This window comes from Marmota marmota, unplaced genomic scaffold (genome assembly GCF_001458135.2).
Source record: "Marmota marmota marmota unplaced genomic scaffold, marMar, whole genome shotgun sequence".
NCBI lineage: Eukaryota > Metazoa > Chordata > Mammalia > Rodentia > Sciuridae > Marmota > Marmota marmota.
Genome location: NW_026000051.1, coordinates 9,429,232 through 9,437,254, shown reverse-complemented (window position 1 = coordinate 9,437,254; position 8,023 = coordinate 9,429,232). Strand labels below are relative to the sequence as shown.

The 8,023-nt window shown below is 48.9% G+C and overlaps 1 protein-coding gene and 1 non-coding gene across 4 annotated transcripts in view; both read left to right on the top strand.

Moving 5' to 3' along the window:
* The window catches only part of LOC107152123 (DAB2 interacting protein), a 187,655-nt gene that overhangs the window by 72,541 nt on the left and 107,091 nt on the right, over window positions 1–8,023 (top strand). The window lies entirely within an intron of this gene.
* Window positions 5,801–5,874, top strand: Trnas-cga. Its single transcript has one exon. It is a non-coding gene; the product is annotated as a tRNA-Ser (tRNA).

The following is an 8,023-nucleotide window of genomic DNA, read 5'->3' as shown; positions in this document are numbered from 1 at the left end:
AGCCTGGCGCCCCTCCCCAGAGCTGCTGGCTGAGGAGCTGGCAGGCAGATGGGGCTCCTTCCTGGTGTCCTCCCCTTGGTATGGAGAGTTGTGGAGCTTGAGTTTAGAGACTGGACACCAATAAACTGGCAATCTGGAATAATCTTAGGGAAAAAAAAAAGGTGATTTTCTTTCCACTTATACATCTATTCTGGGGACACTGATTTTGGTTCAGGAGTGTGGCCAAGGCAGGGGTCCTGAGTGGGGCCGGGTGTACTGTGTGACCTCAGACAAGTCACTGAATCTCTCTGGGCTCAGAAGCATACCTAACAACTAGATGCGGCACAGTGTCAGATATCATTGCGGACTGGGTGACTTGTCATTATTATCTGTCCATCCAAAGCCTGAGGGGCTGGTCACAAATCTGTTAGGACTGATGTCAAGGTATGACAAGACACCCGTGGGGATTGGAACCATCCAGATGGTTCCTCGGCATCCCCAGAGGCTGCTACAAATATAACTGGTATTGAGAGCAGCAGGGCTTTCATGAGTCACCTACTGTGTGCAGGCTCTGGGCCAGGGGCTGCCATGATATGACGATGTAGCCAGCCCCTGCCTGGTGGTGCTCAGAGTCCCAGGGAAGGTGCTGTGATCAGGTTAGCAGATGGTGTGATGGGGAAGATAGTCAGGGCCTTGAATGGTGACCAAGAGGCGTGGCCCCCGCCACCAAGGAAGGACTTTGAAAATAGCAGTAACAGCGATGACGGTGACCTCTGTTCCTTGAGTGCCCGCCCACCCAGTGCCAGCCGCTCTCCTGAGCCCTTTATAAGCACCATCGCATTCAGTCCTCATGGACACTGTTACCTGCTCCCTTTTGTGGAAGAGAAAACTGCAGGTCAGTGTGGCCGAGTGGCTTGCTTGCCATCACCCAGCAGCCGAGTGACAGAGTCCGGTTGGTAGCCCTCCCTGTACTTAGGAAAAGGACTTAGCAACCAGCAAGCTGCCCTGGGGTTGGGAGGGAGGCTAGAGTGGGCAGCAGAAACCACCGTGACTGTCGGCCACCCAGTGGTCCGAGCTGGCACAGGGAGGGAGGGACCGGAGCAGTTTGGAGTGGGCGTGGCCATGGCCTCTGGGGAGGTGTCCAGGAGGTGGGGCCAGAGGTCTTTCCACTCCTCTAGGATGTGCAGAGACATGGGGCAGGTGGAGAGGCTGACAGGTTTGGATGGACTCAGGGGACACTGCACGCCCTTCCCTTCAGAGGACTAGTGCTGGACTCCTGCTGCCTGTAGTCCCTGGCCTGCAGCAGAATCACAGCCCAAGGCCACCCCGGTGAGCTTCCCACGCCACCCACCTCACTGCAGTAATCCGCTGCAGTTCCTCCCCTTCATTCTGAGGTGGTGGTCTTGGGAGTCGGAACATTTTTTAAATGAAGTACTAGTGGCCGTCTTTGTATTTGGCAGGACAGACGCTCAGGGCCCATGTTGCCCACTCCTGCCTCATGTTGCCCCGTGGTTTATTTATTTATTTATTTTTACGTGGAGCTGAGGATTGAACCCAGTGCCTCACACGGGCCAGGCAAGCGCTCCACCCCTTAGCCACAGCCCAGTCCTGCCCTATGGTTTTTATTGATAATAAATAAATGAACGGGTTCCTGAGATTCCAAAGGATAGGAGCCTGGCACTCCTAAGAAGCCAGGGGTCACCTTTGAGGCCAGAGGGCTTGGAGCTGCTGGTGGGATCAGGCTTTTGGAAAGGTGTAGGGAAGCGGTCAGGGGTCAAGGCGGAGAGGGTTGGGGGGAGAGGGGGCCCAGCGGCCTGCTCTGGATGCTGGTGCTGCGGCCTGTGGCAGGTGGAAGGTCCTGGAGCTGGGGTGGTCCAGCAGCTGGGGCGGGGTGGCAACGTGCAGCCCTGGATGGTGGGTGAGGGGGTCTGGGAAGAGCTTGGGGGTCCCATGTGCCACCCCCACCTCGGATCAGGACCTGCTCAGGGCTGTAGGCTTAGCCACACACAGGGTGAGGCCCAGCTCCTCCCCCCACCAGCAGCAGCTCCCAGGCCTTCAGGGAGCTTGACCTTCAGAGAACTCCTCGGGCTGCCTGCAGAGGAAGGGCCTGAGTGTGCCGTGCCTGGAGGGGACGGGACAGCTTCACAGGGGCATTCCAGAAGAGGCTCTTGTGTGTTACTGAAAGTCCCTGGTGGTGGGGGGGGAACAGACCCCCAGTTATGGGCCACACTCCTGCATCTCCTTTTTCCCCTCTTTTTAAGGACCCCCCCAATTCTATCTGTCATAGAAAAAGAAGCAAATAAAAATCGTCTTTAATCCCAACACTCACTGAGAAGTTCTGGGAACATTTGGGGATTATTTCCAGCCTTTTCCTTTCTTTCCTTAAGTTTTTGAAAATCCTAAAATATTTGGAAAGCATGGAAAATCATTGTGAATGGCATTGCAGGTACCACCTCTCAGAGGACGCTCTCCTCCCCTCCCCTTCTCTTTCTTAGAAACAAAATGACTGAGAGACAGCAGGAGTCATCATATGGCCCACAGGTCAGACCTGTTCCACGCCTATTCTCACATGGCTTGGGAGCTAGAAATAGTTTTTGACATTTTTAAATGATTGGAATGAAAATTAAAAGAAGATTGATCTTTAAAAGATTTTTTGGTACTGGGGATAGAGCCCAGTGATTCTTAACCACTGAGCCACACCCCAGCCCTTTTAAATTTTTATTTAGAGACAAGCCACTGGGATTAACAGGTGTGTGCCACCCAGCAAGAATAATATTTTTAACATGTGAAATTCAAGTTGAAGTGTTCATCATTAAAGCTTTATTGGGACACAGCCTTGTTCATTCATTTATAAATTGCCCCTAGCTGCTTTTCATGCTGAAAAGGTGGCCTCTCAAGCCTGAAATATTTGCAGTCTGGCCCTTTAAGGGGAAAGTTCCCTGGCCCCGAGATGCAGCTGTAGCCTGGCTCCTTCCTCAGGAGTGAAGCCAGCTGCCTAAAGACAGTGTATGCCTTGCCTGCACTTTCACTACATGTGCATTTGCTTTCAAATGTGCAGTTGCATTGTGTTTTAAAAACCGACAGAAATCACACACAGCAGAGAGAAGTAGAGAAGTGCACATGTACCTTAAGGAGCCCTTATTTTTCCCCAATTCCAGCAACTCAATGAATGTCAACTCCACTGGTCCTGGAAGAGGCCTGCAGCTGTAGAGAAAGGGGCACAGGAAAAAACAGAAATGAAATGGAGAGGGTCCTCCCACTGCAGACTCAAATTCCGAGAAGTCCTCAGAGAGTGTAGGAAAGAGACTTGGGGACCAGAGAAGCCTTCAGGCCAGTGCTTTGGTGTGGCCAGGAATTTCAGGGTTCTGAAAGAATGGGAATTTGGGGGGTGGGTACCAGGGAGTGAATTCAGGGGTGCTTAACCACTGAGCAACATCCCCAGCCCCTTTTTTGTATTTTATTTAGAGACAGCGTCTCACTGAGTTACTTAGGGCCTCACTAAGTTGCTGAGGCTGGCTTTGAACCCATGATTCTCCTTTCTCAGCCTCCCAAGTTGCTGGGATTATAGGCATGAACCACGGTGTCCAGCTAGAAGAGTGGGAATTCTTTATAAATGAGAGGCTTCTCTGGATGAGGAGATGGGAGCATGTGTTGTTGAGAGCGACTCTTAGTAGCTGAAGCAGCAGGGTAGAGCTGGTGACAGGGTCTATCCACAGGCGTTACACTGGACTAGTAGTTTTCAACCAGAAGTCGAGGTGCGAGGCCTTGCCCTGGCCTTTCTGACAAGCTCTGCACAGGATCCTGGGATACAACAGGAAAGAATGAGTCTGGTCTGCTTCTCCTTCCCACCTCCTGGGCACCAGCTCTAAGTCTGACCCCAGGTCCCCTCTGAGGAGATGCTGTGCCCACCTCTTACCAAGGGCTGAGGATCTTCAGGACGGGGACGGCTGTCCTGCACACTGAGCCCTCCGTATGGTCCCTGTGCCACTCTCCCACCAGAGTCCATCCCCCACACTCCAAAAGCAGGGGATCGTGTTGTTTGCACCCCCTGACTGTGAACCACACTCTGGGGTTGGAGACAACTTGAACTCTGGTCCCAGTTCCATTCAGGAGACAAGGAACTGTCACAGTTTGGAGGCCTCAAATCAACACTGTGAAAACAAAATGTGAGATTCCCCCCCGACAGCTCACCCCTTTCTGCCTTGTAGCTGGGGTGACTGGAGGCTGGGCTGGGGGCAGAGATGGCTGGGGAATGTGGACAAGGGCCCAGGGCAGAGAGGACATTTGGCGTCCTGAGTGACTAGAGACCCATGGTCCTCTCAGTCATCTCTGCACAGTGGTTTGTTTCTTGCCTTGAGGCAACCCCCAGATTCAGAGATCCCTGGGCTCCATCCCTCCTCAGTGTCCCCTGGCTGTAGATTGCCATGTCAATGTCAGCTTCCTCCTGTTAAAGTTGGGGCTGATGCTTCTTATCGCAGGAGTCAGTTGTAAGATAGAGACTCACAAGCACAGTCCCTGCGTCTCTAAATTGGTTTCTCCACCTTTCCCAGAGATTCCATTCTTATTACATACAGATAGCCAGTTGTTCTACCGTGATTTGTTAAAAAAAAAAAAAAAATCTCATCTTTTACTTATTTTCAAAAATCAACTGACCACATGTGTGCGGGTCTATTTCTGGATTCTCTGTGCTGTTCCATTGATCTGTGCACTTATCCTTATGCTAATACCACACTGTCTTCTTTATATTAGCTCTATTTTGAAACTGTAAAGTACAACTTGAAACCAGTTAATGTAAGTCCTTTAACCTTTTTCTTCTTTCTCAAGCTTGATTGGCTATTCTAAGTCCTTAGCTTTGATATCTAAATTTAAAATTGAGCTTTTCAGGGTCTTTGAAAAGCTTGTTAGGATTTTGACTGGGATTGCATTGGCTCTGTAGGTCGGTTTGGGGAGACAGGCTGTCTTAACAGTACTGAGTCTTCCAATCCTTGAACATGGTCCATTTATTTAGATCTTGGTTAATACCTTTTAGCAGCATTTTAAAAAATTTATTAGTTTTGTACGTGTTAAATTTGTTAAGTATTTTTCCACGATTGATTGTGCATGTGTGGTGTTGAGGATTGAGCACAGGACTTTGCATTTATGCATTCGGCCACTGAGCTGCATTCCCAGCCCTTTTAAAAGTTTTACTTTGAGGCACGGTCTCACTAAGTTGCTCAGGCTGGCCACAAACTTGTGATCCTCCTGCCTCAGGCCCCTGAATAGCTGGGATTACTGAAGTAGCTGCGAGTGTAGGGAGTAGCTGGGATTGCTGGAGTAGCTGGGATCGTAGGGAATAGCTGGGATTACAGGTGTTCATCTGATGCTCTTTGTTGATCACTGTGAAGCATCTGAGATGTTTATCCAATTTGTGGGCTAACGAGTTAGCCTGGTAGAATTTTATGGGTGCTGGCAGAAGGCAGGGGATACCTGCATGCATCAGAGATGAAGGACTGTGACTCCTGGCCTAGGAGGCAGCATGGGCTTCACATCTGCCTTGAGTCTCTTCTCCCCCGAGTCCTGGGGCTATTCTAGAACATAAAGTGATCTATTCTAGAAACTAAAATGGTGATCTATGATAGGACATAACATGCTCTGCTCTGCTATTTTTCCAGTATAACCTCATGTCCCTTCCAGAATCTATGAGTCAACTGTTCCTTAGGCTAAAAATTACACAAAGAACTGAAATTCAGTTTTGCTTTAGTATTACATCATTAAATTAGGAATTTCGGGAAAATTTAAAACTTTGAATTCCAACCTGTCAAACACAGAAAGGTAAAGGGCTGGTGGTATAGCTCAGTTGGCAGAGTGCTTGCCTCGAATGCACAAGGTCCTGGGTTCAATCCCCAGCATCACACACACACACACACACACACACACACACACACACACACAATTATTTTAGAAAATGAACCTATATACACTTTAAACTGTATGTTTATCTTCCTTTGCTGGAAAAAATGAGCCTGCTACATAGTCTAGCCGTGTTGATCTAATTTGGTAATATGGTTTGTATACAAAAGCACAGAACATTAAGTGCTAAGCTGGAATTCTTGGGAAAGAGAAATAGTTTATGATTATTGAATGAAGTGAGATTTAAGATGAATTTAATAATATACCCGAATATTTAGGTTTTGATAATCCTGGCTCCCTCTGTGGCGTTATAATTAGAATTTATATGCCTTCAAGAAGTATTATTGATGTAATTAGTTTCTACACTAAGGATAAAGTACACAGTGTGGATGATATGTTCTCTGCGTACAGATGTGAAAATATCTTCAAGCTATATTCTGAAATAATCAACAAAGGTACTATCTATTTTTGTGGGTTTTAGGCCCTTTCAGATGTCCTTTAATAACAACAGCATGTGAAGAAGGAAAGATTACATTAAATATGGGTATAATTATTATATTTCTAAGTCTGATCCTGGATCCCTGAGGGTGGTACTGAGGATTGAACTCAGGGGCACTCAACCACTGAGCCACTTCCCCAGCCCTATTTTGTATTTTATCTAGAGACAGGGTCTCACTGAGTTGCTCAGTGCCTCACTTTGAACTTGTGATCCTTCTGCCTCAGCCTCCCAAGCTGCTGGTATTACAGGTGTGAGCCACCGTGGCCCAGCTTAAGCTCTTCTTTTTTAAGGCAGCTGTAGATTTGGAAGAGGAGACATGAGAATCCTCAGATATCCACAATCTGAACTGGCCAATGATCAGTTCTCCATTCCTTCATCTTTAGTTTGACGTAACTAGAACTGGTTGAGCCTTGACTGGTACCAGTGGGAATCAGTGTCCTGTGGCTGCTGTAACAAGCATGGTGTCTTAAAGCAACAGTAATGTGTTCTACAATTCTGGAGGCCAGAAGTCTGAAGTCCATTTTGCTGAGTGGAAGTCAAGGCGTTGCAGGGCTGAGCTCCTTCTGGAACCTCTAAGGCAGAATCCATTTGCTTTTTCCAGCTTCTAGAACCTGCCTATATTCCTTGACTCATGGCCCCACGTCTCCCACCTCTGGTTCCACGATGACATAGCCTTCGCTGTCTTGGCTGCCTTCTCTGATCATTGTGATGACATTGGGTCCACCCAGGTAATCATCTTCCCATCTCAAGATCCTTAATCACATCTGCAGAGTCCCTTTTGCCATATAAAGGAGCACATTTACGGGTTCCAGGAATTAGGACGTAGGCTCTTTTGGACCATGTTTCTGCCTGTCGCAGAGGAGTAAGGTTTAATAACCTCTAAGCAGCACCTGTTCCGGAGATGGATGGACAAAGGCTGGACTGGGAGACGTGCAGTGTGGCAGCTTATCTGTTCTGCGGACACTCTTCACTCGGAGTCAAAGCAGATAACAGCAATGTGGATGTGTTCCATTCACCGGGTCCACACAGCCCTCTCTGCCGCAGCGCATGCGCGCACACACGCAGGCACATGCAGGCGAAGAGCCACTCACAGAGGCGCCCCCCAGGACCTTCGACTGGGAAGTTCTAACAATCCGAAGACTCCCCGATGTCTGCCATGTTTTACCCGGGGCTCCCTGCTCGGATCACCTGGCCACTGCCTCAGGGAGCCGGAGCCCGTCCAGTGGCCAGGTGTGGGACCTGAGCGTCCCAGACATTTGTTTCAAGTCTCTCTCTCTCTCTCTCTCTCTCTCTCTCTCTCTCGATTTTCCTGACCCGTGTTCTCTGGCCGGCCAATTGGGCTGGCGTTGATGTGGACGCATCGTTTTGTTTCTTTCTCGTGCTTCTTTTCCTTTCTCTTCCGATGTACTCAGAGAGGACGGCTGGTACTGAGTCACTGTATCATCTGTTCTCATTTCAGTTTTACTGCTAGTTTGGGGAAGTCTTAATCACTTCTCCTTCACTAAGTGGGGTAGCCTCTGTCCCCACCCAGAGCCCGTCCTGTTCTCCGAAGAGAAGCCCTGACAACAAACATATAATGTTTTTCTTTTCTTTTTTTCAGTACTGGGAATTGAACCCAGAGGCCCTCTATTACTTAGCCACATCCCCTTGCCCGCC